The 24,000-nt window shown below is 38.4% G+C and overlaps 1 protein-coding gene across 17 annotated transcripts in view; it reads left to right on the plus strand.

Moving 5' to 3' along the window:
- ZNF536 (zinc finger protein 536) overlaps positions 1–24,000 on the plus strand; it is a 456,239-nt gene that overhangs the window by 53,771 nt on the left and 378,468 nt on the right. For 12 of the 17 annotated variants that reach the window (XM_089781485.1, XM_075940166.2, XM_075940165.2 and 9 more), the window contains one exon: positions 3,262–3,343. The gene's annotated coding sequence lies outside the window, so the exon portion shown is untranslated. Of the gene's footprint in view, positions 1–3,261; positions 3,344–5,774; positions 5,905–8,038; positions 8,096–24,000 lie in introns of those variants that run through there. The other 5 variants (XM_089781479.1, XM_089781483.1, XM_089781482.1 and 2 more) reach the window with 2 other exon arrangements.

Here is a 24,000-nt window from a genome sequence, read left to right on the forward strand (position 1 = left end):
TAGCATAGCAAAAATATAGTCTACAATGTTGGCATAAGAGTGCTAAGAACTTGTTTAGTTAGATAACATCTTTTCTCAAACAACAGCTTATTATCTTCTTTATTTCTAGTTCTCAGCATTCTTACTTTGAATGAGTTACTGGTAAACTCTAAAAAGGTGTATCTGAATTTTAAGACATTAACAAAATAAATGCCAAACAAGCTCTCACCTCTTTCTAGACACTATGCAGATGGACATATTATATGATATCTGTGCTTTAACAAGTACAGCTGTCCAGGAGTTTGGTTCGTTTGTTTTCAAATAATGGGGAGAAGGTTAAACATACCCAACTCATTTATATGAATTCTGAAAGAGGGGTGGTCATGGTGGTATGCATAAATGTGACCTGGATCCATACTGATCCTGATTTTGGATTTAGGGAGGGACAAAATATGGCTGACCAGGCTTTGAAAAGCATTATTTATGAAGGATTAAAATTCTCTTCTGCCAATACTTTAGACTATAGGTGTGGTTTTCCACCTCTTTGCACTGGATATAGATATTTTTGTGCTTGCAAATAATGGGAAATCAGATCAGAATAAGAATGCAGAATCCAGCATCTTTGCATGTGACATTATTATTTATTTGTATTGCAATAACATCTACAGCAGTGTTTCTTAAACTTTTTAAGACCAAGAAACACAAAACAATATTTTTTTAATGCAGAACACTAAGGTTTTTTTTTGTTGGGGGGGAAAAAAAGTCCCCAGGGAACAGTTGTTGAGAGGGGAAAAAAAAGGATGTTTGTCCCTTTAAGGGTGGCCATTTTGAATTCTGTTCTCTCCACGGCACACCTCCGAATGCCTCGCCGTGAAACACACTTTAAGAAATGCTGATGTATAGGGCAGGGCCCTATTGTGCTTGGCACTGCACAAGCATAAACAAGGGGACTGTGCCTGCCACATTACAATATGGCTGTGTCTAGACTGCATCCCTTTTCGGTAAAAGGGATGCAAATTTGACACATCACAATTGCAAATGAAGCGGGGATTTCAATCCCCCCTGCTTCATTTGCATAAATTCCTCAGAGGAATAAGGGATCTTTTGGAAAAGGCTTTATTTTCCAAAAGATCCTCGTCTAGACTGGCGCTTTTTTCTGGCAAAGCCCCGAGCCGGAAAAAAGTGGCACCCATGTTTATGCAAATTGAAATCCCCGCTTCATTTGCAATTGCGATGTGTCTAATTTGCATCCCTTTTACGGAAAAGGGATGCAGTCTAGACACAGCCTATATGTTTAAGAGGATAGGAAACCCTTGTGTTCTTGGCACCACTGCAAATGGTAAAATTTGTGAATACTGGGAGCTACAGCTCCCAGACCATGCAGTGAGCTCCCCATGGCTCCTAAACTCACCCCAGGGTGGAAGTCATGGGGAATTCACTGCAGGAATCTGGCAGCTGCAAGGAGGTCCCTGTGCCCCCCACAAACTCTTCAAGGCCCGGACAGGAGACTCCTGTGAATATGTGGAAACATGAACAGTGATTCTGCGAATATTGAGGTCTCCTGTATGGACAATTGATAGATAAAACAAAGAGCTGGGGCACACACGGAAACAATAAAACAATACCAATAAACATGGTATTAGTAAACATAGGGAACACCTAGAATCAACTGTCTGGTTACTTTTGACTCGTTGTATATGCATCATGGCAGAAGTGACCCTTAAGAAATGATTTAAGGAGACCAATAAGGTGGCTTTGCAGATTTTTATGGGGAGTTCCTCCCATGCAAGAGGGGCAGCATGGCAGAACCACAAAGGTGTCTGCTGGGTAATTTTTTAACTGGGGGTTTGAGTCTGGCATAATTTACAGAACAGTGACATGGTTTGATTACTTAATAGTTTATAAAAAGTTATAGGCAGGGCGGGGATAGACTTGGAAGGACCTTTAAAGTGAAAACAAATAGTTTATATTTGATACAATAGAGGGAGGGAGAGCTGATGATGCAGCCAAATTGATGAACCTGGGAATGACCTTCGCAGCAGCATTTTGGAATGGCTATAAATGGGGTAAGAATCTATTTGTCCATGCCAGAGAGGGGCTTTCAATTATTACAGAAGATAGTCGGGTCCTGATACTGTGCTGTTACAAGGCTAGTTTATTAAAGAAAAGACAATATGAATTTGAGAGTTGTAAAACGGTTGTATTCTGGAACTTCACTATAAATACCACAATTATTATTTACTATTTAAGGCAAGAAAGTGCATGGTCCTGCAACATTTTCTCACTGAACTATTGAAAGATTTAGCCAAATGCAATAGAATGATCAGGAAATTAATTTTGTGTCTCTGACTATAAGGACATGACTCTGCAAACACTTACCACTGGGTTTAGACAATGGGACTCCTCAGAGAAGTAAGCGCTCGATAATAAGGGTTTGCAAGATGGGGCCCTAATACTATGGTTGTACTGGGTGTTAAGAGCCTGTAGCTTGCTGCACAGCCTAATTAAATTAGTATACATATAAAAGAATATTGTTTGAGAATGACCTTTAATTTAAATTTTCAGGCATGCATGGGCATAAACATAAGTAGAATTCTCAGTTTTAAATTCTGTAGCTTATAGCTTGTGCATTGTGAATGTTATTTTGTTATAAGAGCTCCCTTTGTTTTTGTTTTTTCCTTTGTTACTAATGTAATGTCCCTAAATTTGCTACAGACAAATACCTTGGAAGTATTGTATCTTGGCTTTTACTTCTGGCTCTTATCTCTTTTAAGTGGGGTTTATTAGATGAGATCATCTACAAAGGACTTATTTCAGTTATAAAATGGAATTAAAAAGTAGAAATACAATTAGTAGTTGTTCTCTCTGACTCGGTTTGAGAGATTAGAGTATCAATGTCAAAGAGAATAACTGGGTTTCTAGAGTATGTCTGCTATGGAACTTTTGTTTTATCCTGTTTTGTCCTCTCTTGCTGCACTGTCTAGGGGATAGGATCAGAAGAATTTCATTCTGTTCCTTTGCATTGTCTTGAAGAGAGGTTTTGCTTCTCAGCACAATCCAGAGCTGAAAGCACTTTTCAATTCCCAAAAATAAATGACCACCAAATGCTTGCTTTATTGAGCCTTTAAAAAAGTTAATCCTGTTAATACTCCTATCCTAAGTATTCTGTACACATTGTTATATTAAAACTACTTGGGGGTGCCATTGTAAAATTTTAGTTTATAAGACTTGTTTAAACAAGGTTTTGACATTTTAAATTTCTCATACCTCTTATTTTTACAGTTCCTGACCTTCAATACCTATTCCAGGTCACTTGGAATTTCTCTCAGCCAAGAGACAGGTTCATTGGCTTAAGAGTTACCTGGTAAGGATTATTCACTATATTATTGCCTAACTATTTCCTGTGTTTATGAACGTGGTATAGTGGAACTAAGATGTTTTGAATATCTTAATAAACTACATTAAAATGACCTACCTGAATCAAACTTTACAATCTGATTTTTGTTGCAAACGTTTGTATCATCTTATCTCTCAAATGAAACATTTTCATTTATTCTTTCAGGCAAAAACTGTCCTTAGTAAATAGATTATTAATAGATTTTTTGAGTAAAAATCTGCCTTGTAAAATCATGAATGCTCATCTTACACAGCTGGTATGTAAATCTATCTTAGAAGTAAATCATCATTTATTACTTCATCAGAAGATTATTGATTTTAAAAATACACGAAATTCAAGATTAGAATTCATTGTGTTAATTTTATCACATATTTTATTGTTTGCACAAGTTCTATAGAACATCTCTCATGCATACTATTAAGGGTGCTTTTCTGGTCTGTATTGCTATGCGAACAACATCTTTTTAAATGAATAGGTTTTTTGCATAATAGGTCATAGACCTGATTCTCCTCTCAGCTGTTATTGGTATAGTTCAAAAGTAATCCCTATTAAGTCTTTGGGTTCAGAATGGGCTAAAAATAATGTGAAATCAGAATTGGGTTTCAGGCTCTTAAATTTGTAATAAAAGTCTTGCTTTGTCACTGGTAATTTATTCTAGGAAATATCCTATAACGAATTCTACCATTATTGACTGATTTTTAAATCCAAGATTCTGATGGCTTCTGTTCCAAAGTTGAGTTCCTGTTGTGTTACTTTTACATTACAAGCATGGTGCTTGATTCTCCTCTCAACTGTACATGTATTGATCAGTAGTAACTCCACGTACTTCAATGGATTTACACTGATTTGAAACTGGTCAGAGGAAATTCAGGCCCACCAAGCTATTGTATCATTGAAGTTAATGGAACTACTAGATGTGACTGAAGTTAAGCATATATCTAAATATTTCAGGATTGGGGTCTTTATAAAGGGGGGGAAAACCTTATTAAAACTAACTCAATGTGAGGACCTGATCAACAGTTCTTTAAGTTTGGTAAAGAATGCTGCCCTATACAATCAACTTAGACAAAATTACTCTGGTTAAAATCTTAACTAATTCCATTGACTTCAGTGGAACTATTTTGGATTAACACTGTTGTAAACAAAGGTACATTCTGACTTATTGAGTCCATTGACTTCTGTTGGATTTCCATAAAATTCTTGCTTGAGTAAAACAGGGGTGTAGGACTGGCTCTTTGGTAACAAAAAAAGTTTCAGACAATTGGCTAAATATCTTGCAAAGGCTTGCCTTGTTTTCTAATGACTTCATCAGTTGGAATAAAAATGAAACCATTTCAGAATTCAGTTATTTGTTATAATTTTAACACACAGGGAACAGATGGGAAAATTAAATACTACAACGCATCTTGTAATTTTGGGGTTCATTGTAACCTCTGATCCTGCTGAGGAAGTTAAATATATTTACATAAACTCCCATTCAGTTCTAATTAGTTAAACCTACCTTTCTCTTGACCATATTCCTTAGAGGTCATCACATAAACCATTTAAATTGATCGCAATATTATGCACTAAGAAATTAATTTTGCATTGTATACCATTTTTATTATGACTTTATCTTGTTTCAAAGTGCTTACTTTCTGATTTTGTGGATATTACTGACTGTGGATTACTTTTATTTTGGTTTTTACACAACAGTTATATTAGAAATTTGCTGTTTTATTCTTACCTTCTTAGTAAAAATCCTTTTATCACACAATGGGTAATTTATATCCATTACCAGCCCTTTCAATCCTTTTCAGTGGTGCTGTCAGTGCCTTTGGCACAGTAATGATTAATGTGATCTAATAATAGTGTGCCATTATATTACCTTAGTAAAACATGTACCAACATCCTATTCAGATCTACCAAATTCATAGCTTCCTATAATATTTTTGTTGAAAGACAGGATTACTATTTTTCAGAGCTGATTTTTTCTCTTTAACATATTTAATGAAATTCACAATTCTTTGCCATGGTAATCTTTGTGCATGTGTTTGGGCTTGATGAGTGAATTTTATATCATTCTGCATTATTATGATTTGTTAGGCAAACTGTTTGACATGTAAAGAGAGATACCAGTTACATTGTGTTGCTTTGTTAAAGGGTGCATTTTAAACATTCACCACCTTCTGGCTATTTCCCTGGGTTCATAATAGGTGACATTAGAGTTTGTGAGAATAAGCACTTGGTATAAAATGTTATTGCTCTTTCTCCTTGTTCTACCTCTAAATCACCAATTTAGCTCTCCTTGCACTGCCACACACACCAGGGGAGGCAGATTCCAGTGTATCCCCTGCCATTCTATCCAACAATATCAACTTTGCTACAATGACTTTGGTGCCATCCTCTTTTTTGGCAGGTTCCTTGCCTCTTAGCAAAGAGTTACTCTACAGATTAGTGCCCGTGAGCTGGAAGTTGGAATCATGCAGTGCTGTACCTTGTTTTGGATCCAGCCATCATACATCCTTATATTTTGACTGCAAAATCAGGTATTTCTGTTTGTCAGAAGCAGGGAATGGGCAACAGGGAATGGATCACTTATTGATTACCTGTTCTGTTCATTCCCACTGGGGCACTTGGCATTGGCCATTGTCTGAAGACAGGATGTTGGGCTAGATAGACCACTGGTCTGACCTATACTGGCTGTTCTTATGTTCTGTTGCATTATGTGATCCTAGCCTCCAAATCTCAGATGGGGACTTTGCACTTTGAGGCCAAAAAGCTGACAAAGCAGAGGGCAAAATCAAATGGCAAAAAATGTTTGTGGGTTGCTAGAGTAACACTGGGATCTACCTATAAACTCTACTGCCTCTCAGCCCCAACTGTTTGAGTTAAATAGTTTCTTCATGCAGGGTGTGTGTCAAATCAAAATTATTTTCTGGAGTTACTTTCTCTGAACACATGATCCCTGTATGCTTGGTATAAAGTTCCTAGTCATAATACTCTTTTTGATATAGGAGATAATTTTGGGACATCTATCTAAAAACCCTCATAATCAGTGTAATTTAAGAGTTTGGATAACACGCCATCTCCACAAAGAATCTTAAGTCTTCATCGCCCAAAGATATCATTATTGCAGACAGGGTGACATACACTTACCCAATTTCACAGTTAAATCTCAGTGGAACAGCATGTCCATATTTTAGCTCTGCTGTGTGGGGTTAAATGCATACACTTTCACATGGTTTCACCACATCAATATAAATAATGAATGAGATAAATATTTTAATCTTCTCAATAGCAACAATATCGAAAACCACCCAATATAGTTGTGTGGTTCTGTATGGATTCCTTATTTGATTTAGGCTTAAAAGTACAGCTATATCAGATTTGAAATGTGCAATCAGGTTAAACAAGGAAAAATATTTTCAATACACATGTATAAAACTGTGAATTTTTAAACACATTTTAGTAAAAAATTAGATGGTGATTGTCCTATGTCACATAACAATATTACTTGCAGTATTTGTAACATTGTTCTCTGCCACATGGGATACAATTTTGTATCTTGGTCATGTAAATAGAAGATATTCTCATCTGCTCTATAAAACTGATTCTTAATGATATATATAGCAAGTGAGAAAAAAGAAAAACACAATTTTTTTGTTGAACTGTGTATTGCAAGTGCCTGAAACAAGATGAAAAAACTACTTCCCTCTTATAAATAATGAAGTATATATTTAATGTACAATGTAACCTGCCTTATGAGATGAGCCAAAAATCAGTTGACTAGGGGAATATTGACTTAAAGTTCAAAGAAAATTGTACTGGCCACTGAATGGTGCTACCTTTATAGTTGTCATTTTGTTACTGAGTTAGAATAGCCAGGTTACTTATGCAAATTACATTGTGTAGTATTGCTCAATTACTCATGAATCCTGTATTTGTAGCAGTCTAGCATCAAGTTTTATGGTATGTTATGTTTTTTTTCTCCAACAAAGAACTGACTTTTAAATAGATTATTTATCCCACAATCCTCCTTGAACTTTCCAATATAATCTTGATAGATTTTGTACTAGATAGTCTATGGCCTAAAGCATTTTCAAATCTTCATCAGTCATTTCTCTGAAAATATTCTTGTTCTTTCCATTAACCATCCCAACATTTATTCCAGAAGGAGGCTCTATGAAAAATCCATGGTGCAGTGTGTAGGACAAATGCGCCAGTCTTTAAAGGCAGTTGTGTGCCACTCTTCCTCTGAAAAGAAGTTCCAGCAATGCCAGCTAGTGAAGGATTATTTTTCATGGGGGATCCTGGGATCATGTAAAGCTACATTAGTGGCTCTTGTGTCACTCACCCAATGGCAGAAGGGATTATGTCTGGTAGACAGAGCGGTTGGTAGCTAGGACTTTCCTGCATACTAGCAATCCTATTAGCAGTTAGTGAAGCAGCCCTTAGATTCTTCTAATCTGCCCCAGGAGACCAGCCTATCACTGCACTGGCTAAGGATCAAGGGCTGCAAAAGTAACCTAAAGGTACTTTTGCCCATTCTCTCTTCTTGTACTGAATGCAGGTTGGCTGGACTACACAATCTAGCCCTGTCACTTGACTTAGAATTATTATTTACATGGAAATGGAACAAAAGCGGATCCTTGAACTGAGCCCCTTTGTATTTCACTGCAGAGGAAGGTTTTGGATTTAAATCCTGGATACAAGATGGAACTGCCATTTTAGTGCCAGGTAAGATCCACGTTGAGATTTTTCTTTTCAGTTTCACATTCTGATGTAACTGAAATTGTTGTGAAATTTCCACATAATGAATCTGGTGCCAAATTAATAGCCCTAACTTATCTCAGATCCAATTCCAAACCCTAAAGTATAAACCAAATCAAACTTTCAGTCCAAAGACTGATTCCTCAACAGGCAAATATTGGTAGGATAAACAAAAGAGCTCACCCCAATCCATGAAATGTGCTATGGCCTAATCCTTAAATGGAAAAAAATGACTTTTTGTTTTTCTAAGACACTATTTATCTAATTTTATCATTTTTCGCATCACAAGAGTCCAGCAGGTCAATTCCTGAAATAGGTGACTTGCAGCTTGAGCTCTTGGGTTTTACTCTCACTATTGCCACTAAATAAGTTGTGATTTTGAGCATGAAATGGGCATAATGCCACTTATCCACCTCACATGGGTGCTGTAATTGGTGTTTGGGAAGTGCTTTGAGATTTGTAGATGGAAATGTGAAAGTGATTTGCTTTAGGAGTGTAAAATTAATCCTTTTTATTTTTTCTTGACCTTTTCAGTCCTCAGTTAAGTCTTGATTTGACTTTTAAGCCATCATTCCACCTGGTTACTGGGTTAGTCACTTTGGTTTATCCATTTCTATTAATCTGAATAGAAATATTACAGGTATTGCTTTTCCAATCAACTGAACCTCTATGTAGATCATGAATTACCATTTTTACCACTTGAACCCCTTTCTCTAAAAATATGTACAATTTTAGAAAGGAATGGAATTGGGCAGAAAGTGTCACTTTATTGTGGCATACACATATTCTCCTTGCTAGACTGAAATATTTTCATGAATTTACCATCCATTGAAATTTAATAGTTTTTTTTTCTTTTATCAAATATGACAGTAGCTTGTTGATAAAATAGGCATGATTGTGCTACTGTAACAATGGCTATTCATCATCATTTATAATTACCAGTTACCTTGTCAAATCATGGTAAGATCATTTACCAATGACCAACCCACAAGTTTTCTGTATATAGGAAATTGCTGTATCTTTCACATACCTATGTATTATCTGACAATTCAAATATTCTGTGCGAATGTACATACAAGTGTAGTATACTTGTTCCCAATGTCAGTATATAAGAAGGTAAAAAAGGGAAGATAGGGGAAGGTATGTAGCCTGTGAAGAAGCAGAGTGAGGAAAGTGGTCTTTTTCTTCTTCAAAGAGATTTCATAGAGAGAAGCAGAGGCACATACAGCACTGCAGACTACATCTTCACTCTGTCCTTGTTCCCCTTCTTATCTTGGAAACGTTCAGCCATATCCATCTTCAATCACATCAAATCCACCTCTTCACTTTTAGCTACCTAGTGCACCCTCACATCTTCCTGCACCTTAGCTACTTCACACATTAAGTTGGGGTTAGATGCCTAGCACTCACTTGCTTTTCATAGATCATGGAAACAGCAAACATGCTCTTATCTGCATTCAGCTAGGCTCAAAGTAAGGTACCTCAGAAATAACATGCATTCAGATTCCCCTCCCTGCTCCCCGCTTTTAAGCTTTCTTAGCCACTTACTGTACACTGCTGGTGATCTCATATATTCCCCCACTCAAATGAATTTTAACCACTCATTTATATAAGCAGATAATCTGAACAAGCTTATTACTGTAGGATAGATCAAACAAAAGGGAAATGTTGCACACCTGCATGTGTACAGCCTTACCTAAGAATAGCAGAGTGAAGCTAAGCTAGTCAACAATTCCTTCTTGACATTTGTTAAAAAATACTATACTCTAGAGGTTTTTAAATTACCTCCTTGAAGATAGCATGTGATGCCTACCGCTGTGGTAATTTATACCCTCCTCCTCCTCCCCTTCATCTCCCACTCTGTTGCTAAAGAGATCCATTTTGGCCTTGGCCTTGTATTCTAAGTAGTGGTCTGATCTAACTCTTGTTGAAGTCAATGAGTCTTTCTGTTGACTCCTGTGGGGGATGGAGCCTAATCTACATCTAAGTCCCCCTAGTAGCTACTGCAACTAATTCTGTTCCTTTAAAAATTTTCTAAAATAAAAAAACATTCCTCCAGTTTTTAACCCTGATTGCTAATACTGTACCGTTCCTTCAACACACTTTCTATTTCTTCACATATATAAGTTTGTTGTTGTTAAAAATAATAATAAAGAATGTGGAAAAAGGCAGAACAGAGAGAATGCTATAGGTTTACTATTTTTCAGATATGAAATTCTGCTAAGAAATTGTTGCACAATCCTGACTTAAAAATAGTGCTGGTAAGAAGAACAAGTTCAAAACTGTGAACATGACACCTGTCCACATATAAACTACTTGCTGGGGATTTGCTCTGGGGATAGCCAACAATCCTCAAGTGTAGAGCTGAATCAATACCCATCTTCCTTTTCTTTCCTCTCTTTCCCAAACTCTTCTATGGTATTATTTTTTTAAAAAAACCTTGAATATGCCTGCAAAAAAAATAGAGCAAATCTCATCTCTCTCTGACCAATGATCTCAAACCCAGGTTTGATTTGACAGTATCCTCTGTGCAAAACACTGCAGGATTCCAGACACCCCCTGTGGACAACTGCAAAGTGTATAACCAATCAAGTATGCCAAAGCTATGGAAAGGCAGAAAATGGCAAGACTTGAATCTATCCCAAGAAAAGTAAACACATATTACAGTCTAGCTTTATATTTCAGAGTGCAAGATTTTACTTTTTCAATAACTACTGTATTTTGATAATAGGCATCAAGTGGTTGCTATGTGATACACAACAGTGTTTTTCATGAACTTTTGGCTGCAGAATAAGCACAGCAAATATGGTCTCTTACCCTTTTAGTTTTCTGGGTCAATTCATTTTGCACAAAGGAAAGAATGATAATTTGAGTTGTAGGCAGAGAATGTTTTCTACACATTGGGAAAAATGAAAGCTGTTTTTATCTGATATTTTTTAAAAATGGCAAATCCTTATATAGTTACAGACAAATTATCTTATTACTAAAAGCAACCCAAAAAGTTGTTGCAGAGCCTGGCCCTGTAAAATGTTTTCTAATGGTAGTTGTGCACACTGGGGGGAAACGGAACTTCTTAAATATAATAAATAAATATTTTTGTGAGTTAGTTGCAGCCAAGGAAGAATGGGACAGTGTCAGTTAGGCTATTAAGGGCATGTTAAAGGGCCAGATATTTTTCCTCTGATCTGCCACCTTTTCACTCAAACCATTCGACTCCTTTCCCTGCCTCGGGGCTGAAGAGAGTGGCAGATATTATTTCCATTATTTTGGTGTCTTCTCTTTGGAACGTAGCAGCTTATATGAATTCCCACAGCAAGTCTATGAGTTCCTCTTCACAATAGAGATGAATGCAGTGAGTCTTTGGAAAATGGGCAGATTGGCAAGAGGACACCATCAGGGTAACATTTACAATTGTATTGTGTTGACTCTGAGCTTCCAGGTATGTACACTGAGGTTTCTGTCCTCTCCTGGGGCTTTGAATGACAGTGGCCATCATGAGTTCAGTAGGGATAGAGACTCTCTGTGATAGGTGCCTTAAAAATGGACAAATGTAGATAAGTCCTGTTTTCTTTTTCTGATTTTCCTCTACTTACGAGATTTTTCCCAAATCCTCATATGTCACCAATAAAGGAACAGCTCAATAGCTGGGTTCATTTAAAGTACCTTTCCTCCAATCACAACTGAATCTCACTGACTTTGCTGTAATAGCCAGTTGATATAAATTGGCGTATTGCATGAAACTCAGTGGAATGACAGTTTTACAACAGATGAGGATTTGGCATCAAAATTCCTTATTTTTTACTTAAAAGATATTTTTTCTCAAACTTTTACTACTTATGCTATAATCCCTATCAGCAGGAATAGTTTGAATGTGTCCAGCTTGTGCAATACATTTCCTCTCGAAGTAAATAAGTAAACTAAACTAATGATGATCTCAGGTTGTGATGTAACAATCTAGGCTGAAGATTTTCTATTTCTCCCTCTCTTCTTTCAATCAGAGCAGCTTCTCTTCTTCAAAGGTACCTAAAAGCTCCTTTTAGATAGAGTCATAGGATCTAAGGATAAAGACTAGGTGTAATTTTTTTTAGTTCAATGGCCCCTTCTTTGTTTGAAAAAAGTGATTAAAGGTTTTCATATAGGGAAGAACCGAGAAGCTCTTTTTTACATTCTCTTGATTGTATGAATTAATGACTGTGGGTCTGACTCTTGATCCTTTGCTCTCCCTGTTTGGAGAATGATGTTGATATAGTTTTGAAGAACCCTTCTCTTGTTCTTTCTTTTATTTTTGCTTCATCTAACTGCCAAGAGGATGTTACTCAGAAGCTATTTTTCTTGTTGATTACCAAGGCAAAGCTCTGTGACTTAGTTGTCTCCATGTCCAGCACATCCTTAGAAGGGCATTTTGGGGCATAATATAGTGCAGGTGGAAGAACCAACATTGTCTTCCATATGGCTAAGTTTTGCTGGTTCTCTCTAATGTAATGAGGTGTTTTGGCCCTTTAAGAATAAAATATTTCAGAGGACCCCATTCTAAGTGTTGGAATGTAGAACAGAAAATGACCTAGTAGCAGAAGGGAAGAAGAGTCCTGGATAATTAGGATTTTGATGGGAAGAACTCTTTCCCTCCCCCTCAAGACATTGTTCCTTCTAAGGGCCTGTGATGAGGAGCCTTGGAGTGTACGAAGGGACAGATACACTCCCTTCTCTTTCCGCTAATTGGGATGAGTTCTCTGGAGGAGGGCAGTATGGAGAGTACATGCTCCATCAGAACAGGAGAGACTCTGAAGGAGAAGAAATCCAGAGATGGAGGGCTAAGTCCCAGCCATAAAGGACTGGGACTGGTGGCTTTGGGTGGAGCAGACTGATAGAGGAAGAGCTCTGGGTGTGACAGAAGAGCCAGAGCTAAATATGAACTTGAGGAATTATGATTATGAACTTTATGTTCAGCTCATTGAGGAGTGTTTGGCCTATTTTATGTTTAAGGACTCTGAGAATTGAGTGAAATGTATTTGATATTAAATGAAAATGGGTACAGATGTTGAGAGAGAAAACAGACTGTGTGGTGTCTTAGGGGCCAGCAAGAGGAATCTAACGAGGGAGGATTCCTACTAAAGGATCTTTGGCCAGGAGGAGTAGTGACTGCTCTGCTACACATTGGAAAAGAAGTAAATTAGGGTATAGGTGAATTAAAATGATGGCTCTTGATAGACTGCAGCTTGCCTGACTTACTTATCATACTGCACTGGTGTAACTGAGTCACAGTGAAATAATCATCAGGTAATATAATCCTTTTTTGTTAATTGATTTTTAAGTGTGCATTTACTCTGTTCTACAATGTTAATTTTTAAAAAAAGACTTTAAGATCATGAAAATAACTCTTGTGTTAAGAAAAATATCCCCAAAATATTTTATCCAAACATTGACTAAATTATGTGCATATAGGGTAATGATGTTTATTTTCACATTGTGTCCTTTTATCTGTAACTTGCTGTTCTTCATACAATGGTGTTACGGGCATGCTGTTGTGGTGTCTTTAGATGTTGTATATAGCATTACTGTTTTGGCATTGATTTATAGGATTGTATTAGAGTAGCACCCAAAGGGATCAGAAGTGCAATGCAGTGGTATTTAGCAGCGTACACATAGAGTGACATAGACATTGCCCAGAGGAGCTTACCATTCTAAGGTCCTGGTACTTCAGTCAGGCAGTCCCTGGAATTCTGTGGTGGATGGATGCATAGGTCTGACAGCTGGGTATATTGGGATGCATTGGGGCTTCATTTAAGACAAGATGCAGCATGTAAGTGTGACTTAGCAACAGGTGTGAGGGAGGGTGGGCAAGGCTGACTGCAATGAATTCTTGTAGTTAGGCTAACTATTGGCAAGAATAAAGCTGACTGAAGTTACTGGAAGTCATTGGCTTTAGTGGGCTGTGGATCACATCAAACATAGAATTGCCATTTTGGATCATACCAGTGGGCCATGTAATACAGTATCCAGTCTTTGAAAGTGGCCAGGAGTTGTTGATTCAGAGGAAGATACAAGAAACCCTGCAGTAAGCAGTTGTGGAGTAATCTGTGCCCAAGGAAAATTTCCTTCCAACCCCCATTAGTTACGCACCCAGTTTGCAAATCTAGTAAAAGAATCGGAGGAAGGGGATTTCCATTTTCTTTTGCTATTAAATATATAAAGATCAGTGTTATTTGATGACTAGAAGATTCAAAGATTTGATGCATGGATGAAAATTTAAAATCAGTGGAATAGTATTTTGGTTTAATGACTTTTCATCAGAAACTTCAGAAACTTGTTTCACCTATGGGCCACTTTCTTTCTTTTAAGGTTAGAGGTCTCCGTTATAAAACTTCTCAAGATTCTACAATGGTAATATTTACTATTCTTCTTTTAATACAGGCACATCTTGTAGGGCAAGAAAGAAGCTTCCATCCTTATGCACAGTACATACACGATTCATCAACCATATTGTATGTTTACAGTAAAACATACGATGGATTGGAGTGACTGTGCAGGATTAGAAACTCTGATATTCTATTTCATATTTCAGAAGAGGATTACTATATAAATAATGTGCAGATAATGTACTGTTAGTGAAGCATTTTAAGGACAGCAAAAACAACCAACCTTAGATGTATAAGGAGAAGGATCTGGTAACGAGCAATACAGTTCAATTGACCTGTAAATCAAAGTAAATCAAAGAAAGTGCCAGTTTTATATTTATTGAACAATCATTTTTTTCAGTCATCTGGAATGATCATTTGATTAAAAAATTATCCACTGTAAATGCTGAATACCTGGAAGTTCACAAATTTTATCACATTTGATTGGCAGCATTAAATGCCAACAGCTCATTTAAATAAGGAACATCTGTACATTATTATTTTGGGATTTTTCATCTGTTGATTTAGAAATCTGAGGCTTTTATGAGACTTTGCATGCAGATTTGTGCATTACCTACATACATGATTTGTCAATAACAAAGAAATAGTCATAAAAATACTGTCTGGTGGTTTTGTGATTAAGGCAACAAATACATTGTATATGCAGAGGGATGTAATGTGCATTGCATTGATTTTAGGTGTGGCAGTAGCAGCTTGATTTCATTAACAGTGAGAGTAACATGACAGTTCAAAAGCATAGTGAGATTATGATTTTGATACACAGCAATGCAAATTCTTAAAATAACGATTTTATTTTTTTAATTCCATACTGTATCTTAGGATACTCGAATTTTGAACAAATTTTTCTGAACAGATATGGTAAAAATAGAAGTTATATCACTATTGAGAATAAATTATTTTTTATGTATTACGAAGTAAATTACAAAGATGTATGACTTGGTTGGGACTTAGGATAAACATTATATTCCTTAATTAATCCATTATGCTATGGTACATATGTGCCATTTTCAATTCTTAAAAATGAAAAATGTTTAAAAAAAGAAAATTGCTGCTTTTATGCAAAAACCCCTTTTTTTCCAAAATCATAAAAATGTATAATCTAATTAATCAAACAGTATTAATGAATGAAGCATATAAATTCAATGCTGAGTTTTTATATAGAGGGCCATCATCTTCTGGCAGTCAGAGATGAACATATTCTTTAACCCAAATATGACAGTACTCTTGTATGCAATTCATGTAGGTATGGGGATTAGCAAAAGGCCCTTCATGCCACTTAAGTCCTAACAAAAGGCTGCATGGAAATCGGCAGTTGAGCAGCCATGTAGGAGCGCCCGAGAAGTCCCTACATGCCTCATAAAACGTTGCCATTATGACACTACAAACTGCAATACTGGGGGCAGGTTAGGCATGCTCTAGAACTTATGTCTTCTGTGGCACTTTCTGTGGACTGATAGATGCCTGTGCAGTTTGTTCTGCTTTGTCTGGATATGAGTAGTTACCACAATAAAAAAATTTCAAGCTTTAAGTGTACAGGAATGGGTGTCACCCTTTTAATAATATTTTTCCTTTACAGTGGAGGATCTGAAAGGTCTTTCATTTACTAACGAATTGAGTCACACAACACTCCTCTTAGCTAGGTATTATTACTCCCATTTTTCAGAGAAGGGTAACAGAGATGTAGATAAGCTTCTATGGGAACTCTGGGCAAAGCGGGGAACCAGAGCTCAGATCTCTCTCCTGCTCCTATGATTTATCCACAACACAACTGTTCCCCAAAAATAGCTATTTGATATTGTAAATGAGGGACACGTTATGACTTTAGAATTTAGGGTATCTTTCATTAAAGTTTGCAAATTTGATAGCTACTAGCAGGATCTAGTGTTTACTATAATACATTAAACTAAAAATAGACCTAAGACAATACAAAGCCAAATGTCATTAGGAAAAAGAGAATCAAATTAGAAACCTTTATTTTGTATTAAAGGCATTACATTAAATATAAATCTGCAATATACTTTTTGCGGAAAAGAAATATACTTTTCTGCTGCCTCAGCATCAGGAGACTAGCATTCCTTTTCTCCATTAGTCTGTGTCACTAAGTTATTTCTTCTTTTGTTTAGTCATATAACAAAATGTATTGAGGCATATTATCCTCAACTTGTGTAGCAGTCTACAAATACTGATTGCCGTTTGAGCTTGTTATGGAAAAGTATTGCCCTGTGGATTGAGAAAATGACCAACAGTGGACTATAATCTTTGAAGCTGAGAGTAAAATTGCCAACTAGAGGTCATTTTTTAAACCAAGGGGCAATAGTTTGCTACTATAAACTGAATATTGCAGTCAGTATATGTTTTATTAAACCATTTAAGAAACTTGGGAGCCATTTCATTTAAACTTGCTGCTTGATGTGGCACAGAAAACAGGCCCAGGGCAGCTTGCAAAAGAGGCTTGGTGTAGTCTGTATAATAAATACACTGAATCCTCAGTAACATATAAAATAATTATGAAAGCTATGGGCATTAATGGCTAAAAGCTATATCCTACTCTCATTCTATATCTACAGTATCCATTCATGTCAACAGGAATTATCTATAGAAATAAGTCGGGCACTGTTTCATAATGCCGTGATAACCCAAGGCCAAACTATCAATGAAAAGTAATCATTATTGCTACTATAGGCTAAATACTTAGAGTGAAAATGCCTTCCTCACCCCATCTTCTTTGTTGTTCTCTATCTCTGTTTAAATATACAAAATGTTGCACTTTGTATGGGCCCTCATATAGGGAGTGTTGGCCATTTTCTTAGTTGACAAGAGGTTCTCCATACTGAAAATCCCATTTAGTTGATAATTCCATAGAGAGCAAGACTGAAACTTTCACCCTCCCTCTCTCAGTCTATCTTGCACAGCTATAGTGAAGCCAGACACATTGTCACATGAGCTCACTGATGCAGCGCATAGCTGATTATATATTTTAAAAGGTTTGGTATTGCTGCCCATAAATGAAGTATCTAAGGGTATGTCTACACTACAGAGTTAGTTCGAACTAACGGAGGTTAGTTCGAGCTAACTTTGATAGGCGCTACACTAGGATTAAGCCTAGTTTGAACTAGCTAGTTCAAATTAAGGGCTGTGTAGACCCTTAATTCAAACTAGTGGGAGGCTAGCCCTCCCCAGGTTTCCCTGGTGGCCACTTTGGCCAACACCAGGGAAACTCTATGCCCCTCTCCCGGCCCCGGACCCCTTAAAGGGGCACGGGCTGGCTACGGTGCCCGTGCCAGGTGCAAGCCTGCCAGCACCCAGCCAGCAGACCCTGCACCTGGCACGGATCGAGCCAGACACCCGATGCCCCCCAGCCCTCCCCCTCTTCCCAGGACCAGGCTGGCGGCTCCCGGGAGCTTGCCCGGGACCGCAAGAGGCGGGCACCCACCTGGGCTAGTGCGGACATTGTGGACCTCGTCCACGATCTCCGCACTAGGCACAGGAAAGTGGCCGGCTTGGGCAGGAGAGCTGCCAGCCTGGCCACCCAGGAGCAGGTGTGCATGAAAATCAAGGGGGTCCACTGAGACCCCCGACCCTGAGCCCTGAGCTTACAGTAGCCATCCTGGGTCAGACCAAAGGTCCATCTAGCCCAGTAGCCTGTCTGCCGACAGCGGCCAACCCTAGGGACCCTGGAGGGGATGGACCGAAGACAGTGACCAAGCCATTTGTCTCGTGCCATCCCTCTCCAGCCTTCCACAAACCTTGGGCAGGGACACCACTCCTACCCCCTGGCTAATACCACTCCATGGACCCAACCTCCATGACTTGATCTCATGTCCCTTTAAACTCTGTTCTAGTTCTAGCCTTCACAGCCTCCTGCAGCAAGGAGTTCCACAGGTTGACTCTTTGCTTTGTGAAGAACAACTTTCTGTTACTAGTTTGAAGCCTGCAACCCATTCCTTTCCTTTGGTGTCCTCTAGTCCTTCTTTATGGGAACTAATGAAGAACTTTTCTGTATGCACCCTCTCCACCCAACTCCTGCTTTTAGAGACCTCTATCCTGTCCCCCCTCCGTCTCCTCTTTTCTAAGCTGAGAAGTCCCAGTCTCTTTAGCCTCTCTTCATATGGGACCTGTTCCCAACCCCTGATCATTTTAGTTGCCCTCCCCTCTCCCAGCCACTCTCTTCCCCTCTCCCACCTCCTTTTCCCACTCTCCCCCAGTTTTGTTCAATAAAGACAGATTCCATTTTTGACCACAATTGTCCTTTATTTTGTACATCAAGAAAAGGGGCTAGGGAAGGGTAAGTGGAAGGAGGTGAGGGAGGAATGGGGTACGAGCCCCCGATGGGGAGGACTGGGCTGGCTCTGGGGGCTTCCTGGGGTGGAAGCTCTCCTGCAGCCCCCCAATTGCTCCCTCTCCCCAGATGGCAGCCTGCGGCAAGTGCAGCCGGGCTGATGGCCGAGTGGTGTGATGTGCCCAGTGTGGGCACTCAGGGCACTCCAAGCCAGGACTGGTTTTCAAGCGGGGCACCCCTGAGAACTGTCTGTCCGGGGTGGGGGTCGGGTCCCTTTAAGCGCAGCCCTCGGCTAGCCTGAGACAGCATCTCCACGCTCTAAGTCCTCCTCTGATGCCCTGCCGGCACTGCTTCCGGCCAGCCTTAAGCCCTGTTCAGGGTCCACTTAATGTGGACATGCTAGTTCGAATTAGCAAAAAGCTAATTCGAACTAGTTTTTAGTTCTAGACGCATTAGTTCAAATTAGCTTAGTTCGAATTAACTAATTCGAACTAAGTTAGTTCGAACTAACTCTGTAGTGTAGACATACCCTAAGTGCCTTCCACCTTCAAAATATTAACAGTGGCAGAATCCCTTATAGACTTTCTGAAGTTTCTGCTTCTTCTCATTGTGGGTTCTAAAAAGTGCCATGAGGTGGAGCAGAGAGGAATGAGGATGATGGCATCATGGCTCTATTCTTCCTTGAACACCAGTCAGCAGATCGGAGATCAATGTAATTTTGTAGTGTTGCCCAGTGTGGAATAGCTGTTAGCTCCCCTAAACTCCCTGATGAAATTATAGCTAGATTAGATAGAATTCCTCTTGGGGTTCTTCCATAGCCACATCATCTGCCTTTGGCTTCCTCCAATGATCCAACCCATAGAATTTCTGTTTTATTAAGCCATCAGGCGCATCTCACAGACTGGGTCAGTTTCATTGGCTAAAGCAGGTCATTTGTCTGAAGCAGGTCAAACGTCCAAACAGATACTTTTACATTTTTAGCCTAATTTTTAAATGCATTAGTCAAAATATGTGTGCAATTACATGCCTAGCTTTTTATATAAATCATCACAATTGTGCATTAAAATTGTGGATGCAAAAGACATTACTTAGCTATTTGTATCATCTATTACTTGATTTACACATGAAGTTGCAGCTAAAATGTGCAAGGTAGATGCAAAATTCATTTTTGCATTTTTGTGCTTTTAAAAACCAAACCCTATGGCTGCGTCTAAACTGCCATGATTTTGTGGAAATAGTTTTGATGGAAAAGTATTTCCATTAAAAGTATTTCTGCAAAAGCGTGTCTAGATTGGCACGGATGCTTTTGCGCAAAAAGTGCTTTTGCGCAAAAGCATCCGTGGCCAGTCTAGACGCGATTTTGTGCAAGAAAGCCCCGATTGCCATTTTAGCCATCGGGGCTTTTTTGTGCAAAACAGTTCTTCCCTGTCTACACTGGCCCTCTTGCGCAAGTACTCTTGCGCAAGAGGGCTTTTTCTTGAGCAGGAACGTGAAAGTATTTGCGCAAGAAGCACTGATTTTGTACGTTACAAAGTCAGTGTTCTTGCGCAAATTCAAGAGGCCAGTGTAGACAGCTGGCAAGTTTGCTTTTGCGCAAAATCTTGCCAGTCTAGACGCACCCACATGTATGTATATGGGTATGTATGTGTATGTATGTTTGCGTATAAATATATAAAAATAGACCCAGAGTCATAATTTTCTCATGAGCATAGTTTTAAGGTCTATATAAAATAAGAGCGATGGATTAGAATAATAAAAATCAGAACAGCAAAAGACCTATTATGCATCTATTCTGTCTTCTTGACATTGTTCCCTAGAAGATATTTGCTATCACTTTTCAAAAGTCTATGTTTAAATGTCTCAAGCAATAGGGTGCCAACTATTTAACTTATATACTCAACACATAATATTTCAGGAACTTTCTTTGCAACTCTTTTATCTTATAACTCTTAGTGGTAGCCCACTGAACCACCCTGAACAATTTGTTACTTCTTATAGAGGGTTATTATAAACCCTTTGTCATTGATCAGGATTTTTGTCTCTCTTAAGCTAGTTGACACAATGCTTTTTTTCTAAAGCTCTGCTGAACATCAAAGGAGTGGGCAAAATGAAAGCGAGACTAAGAACTTATGGTGGTATATTTTTAGATATCATGCATTACTAGTTTATTTCTGTGTCAGTGTCACTTTGGAGCCCTGCCCTGCTAGGTACTATACAAATATAATTTCATTTTTGGCAATGTTTAAATATACATAGATATAGTATAGATGTTTAGGATCACTAGTTCTATAGCATATTTTATTATAAATATTAAATTTTGATCAATTGGTATTAATATTAGGGGATGACAAGGCAAAAAATCGTATTGCTCAATAGCCTTAAATAGAATGTGTGCATACTGAAGAGAAGTATGTGAAATACTGGGTTATAGTGGGATAATACACAATGCATAGTGATGTAGTAACAAGATAAAGAGATTAAGGATGAAAATTACCAAGTTTTGTTTCCAGTCACTGAGGTTACATGCCCATGTATGTCTCAGACCAGCTGGGCACTCCTCTACACATTTTACTCTTTTCCTAGCTCTCCTACCACTTTCCAATGTAGGAAGAGAGAGAGCAAGGGACTGGACCGGGTCTGTCTTCAACATACTTGGTGACTCCTGGAAGCTTTTGGGTTTTGTTTTTATTACAGTAGTGCCTAGCACTCTAAGCAAGATTTGAGCCAAGTGCTGTATATGTAGTGAGAGACAGTAGTTGCCCTGAAAAGACAGTAGTTACTGTCTAGTGACAGGAGAGAATAAGACTGGAGAGGAAAGAGAGACAGACAGGTAAAGGTCACTCAGTAAGCGTGCGTCTACACAGCACTGTAACTCGAAATACGATACGCAATTTGAGCAATGCAAATTGAGTATCTTATTTCAATGCTATTTCAAAATAGCTTATTTAGCCATTTGGTCGTATCTGCACAGCGCCAAATTTCAAAATAAAGCGCTATTTTAAAACGTCCCTTACTCCTCGTAGAATGAGGTTTACAGAGATGTCGGACTAGTGAACCCAAAATAATGAGTTTGCTGTGAAGACATGGGATAGCTATTGTGGAACACTCCAGTATGCCGAAATAGTGTTACAGTGTTGATGTACCCTAAGGGTGTGTCTAGACTACAGGGTTTTTTCGAAACAGTGGCCTTTTTTCGAAAAAACTTCACTTGTGTCTAGACTGCTGCCGCATTCTTTCAAAAATAAATCGAAAGAACGTGGCAGTTTTTTGACCGCGGAAAACCTCGTTTCATGAGGAAGAACACCTTTTTTCAAAAGCGCCCTTTCGAAAAAAGGCGCTATGTAATACAAACTGCTTTTTCGAAAGAGAGCATCCAGACTGCCTGGGTGTTCTCTTTCAAAAAAGCGGCTTGCTTTTTCGAAAGTACTGTTTGTAGTCTATACGTTCTTTTTCAAAAATATCTTTTGAAAAAGCCTCTTTTGAAAGAGGCTTGAAGTCTAGACATAGCCTAAGTGCTCAAATTTACAGTGAGTTAGGGCAGAACAAATATAGAACTTGACTTTGTCACAATTCCACTCCCCTATCCCCTGGATCTATTTGTTTCTTCATTTCCCCTCTACTCTAGTTTAACTGGGGGAATGTCCACTGTCTCTCCCTGCTGACATCTCCATTTCAGAGCTGTCAGCTGTGATTTCTGCCTTTGTTTGTGGAGTCAGAGATGCCCTGCACATGAACAGTAACTCCCAGATGTCATCTCCTTGGTTCTTCAGCAGAGTAGACTCCACCTCCTAGACTAGGAGTAGATTTGGTAACTGCTTATAGGCCCTCCAGAATATACTTATCTCTTTACTAGAGAGAACAGGATCAGAGCCCCTCCCCCCAAAGGTTTACATTTCTCATTTGCTGCAAAATATTCAGCACAGATATATGTAAATAATAATTGTATTTATTACTAAAAAGGATGGGCACTGTGAAGTATGTATGTTGTTTCCATGAACCAGAGACAAGACAAAGCTGAAGTGACCTTTAAGCTTCAAACTATTAAGTTTTTAGTTCTGTTTTTGTGACATGATTCACCCACTCACTTGAGTGAGTTCTAATGAGAGTGGTTTTTTTCCCCCAGAAGTAGTTCTGATTGCCTGAAAAGGAATAGGCTGAGATGTTCAAAAGTGGTCTTGGATTTGGGATGCTTCTGTTTTTGGATGGCCAGTTTTCTGCAAGTGGAATTATGTACTGTGCAGAACTTGAACCAAACCCTGGCTCAGAATGTAAGACATGAGAGCTGAGTTAATATAAATGTGAATTCTTGTGCCATGTGCCTAGAGGTTAGAGAGATGGGTTTGGCCTTGAGTGCTAGCCCCTCAAGAAAAATAATAATAAAGATTCACTTGAATTTTTAAATGAACTCACTGGAGCTTATGCTCACTCTTTTTCTTTTCTGCAAACGTTGATTCCATTGAGAGACAGTGGCATGTAATTTTGCAGAGAACAAATGTTGAAGTCCTATATGTATGTATTTAGGGTTTTTAAATGCACATATCCATGACTTTGTGCCAAACTCTTTTACACAATAACAGCTTCAATGGCTACAAAATTATATTTTCAGATATTTAAATTTTGCAAACTGGGATTATCTGAGGAGCAGAAGAGAAAGCAACATGACATGAAATTGTCATTCACTCATAGGTAAATCATATTGTAAGTCATAATTATAAGAGGAGTCATCCCAATTCCCCCCCCCCTTTTCCTCAGATTTTCCACACATTCCACCTGAGCTACAATAGGGTTTTGAGGCTGTTCCAGAATATAATTGTAACATCGATTTACAGTTAGAATGTTTTAGGACAGTGGCTCCCGACCTGTGGTCTGCAGACCCCTAGTGGTCTGCAGTGGTACTGTAGCGGGTCAGTGGAATGTTTAAAAATAAGGATTGGGCCCACCATGGTGGTCCCAATCCTTTCTTTTCTTTTCTTCTCCTACTTTTCGTTTCCTTTTCTTTTTTTCTCCCGCAGGGAGCGTGGCATGACATTTTTATAGATTGAAAAGGGGTCCATATGCTCAAAAAGGTTGAGAACCACTGTTTTAGGAGAAACCTAATTAATGTTAGTGATATATATTTATTTTGTAAGAGTACACCTACACTGCACGCTTATTTCGAAATAAGCTATTCCGGAATA

This window comes from Pelodiscus sinensis, chromosome 12 (assembly GCF_052426305.1).
Source record: "Pelodiscus sinensis isolate ZL-2025 chromosome 12, ASM5242630v1, whole genome shotgun sequence".
NCBI classification, from domain to species: domain Eukaryota; kingdom Metazoa; phylum Chordata; order Testudines; family Trionychidae; genus Pelodiscus; species Pelodiscus sinensis.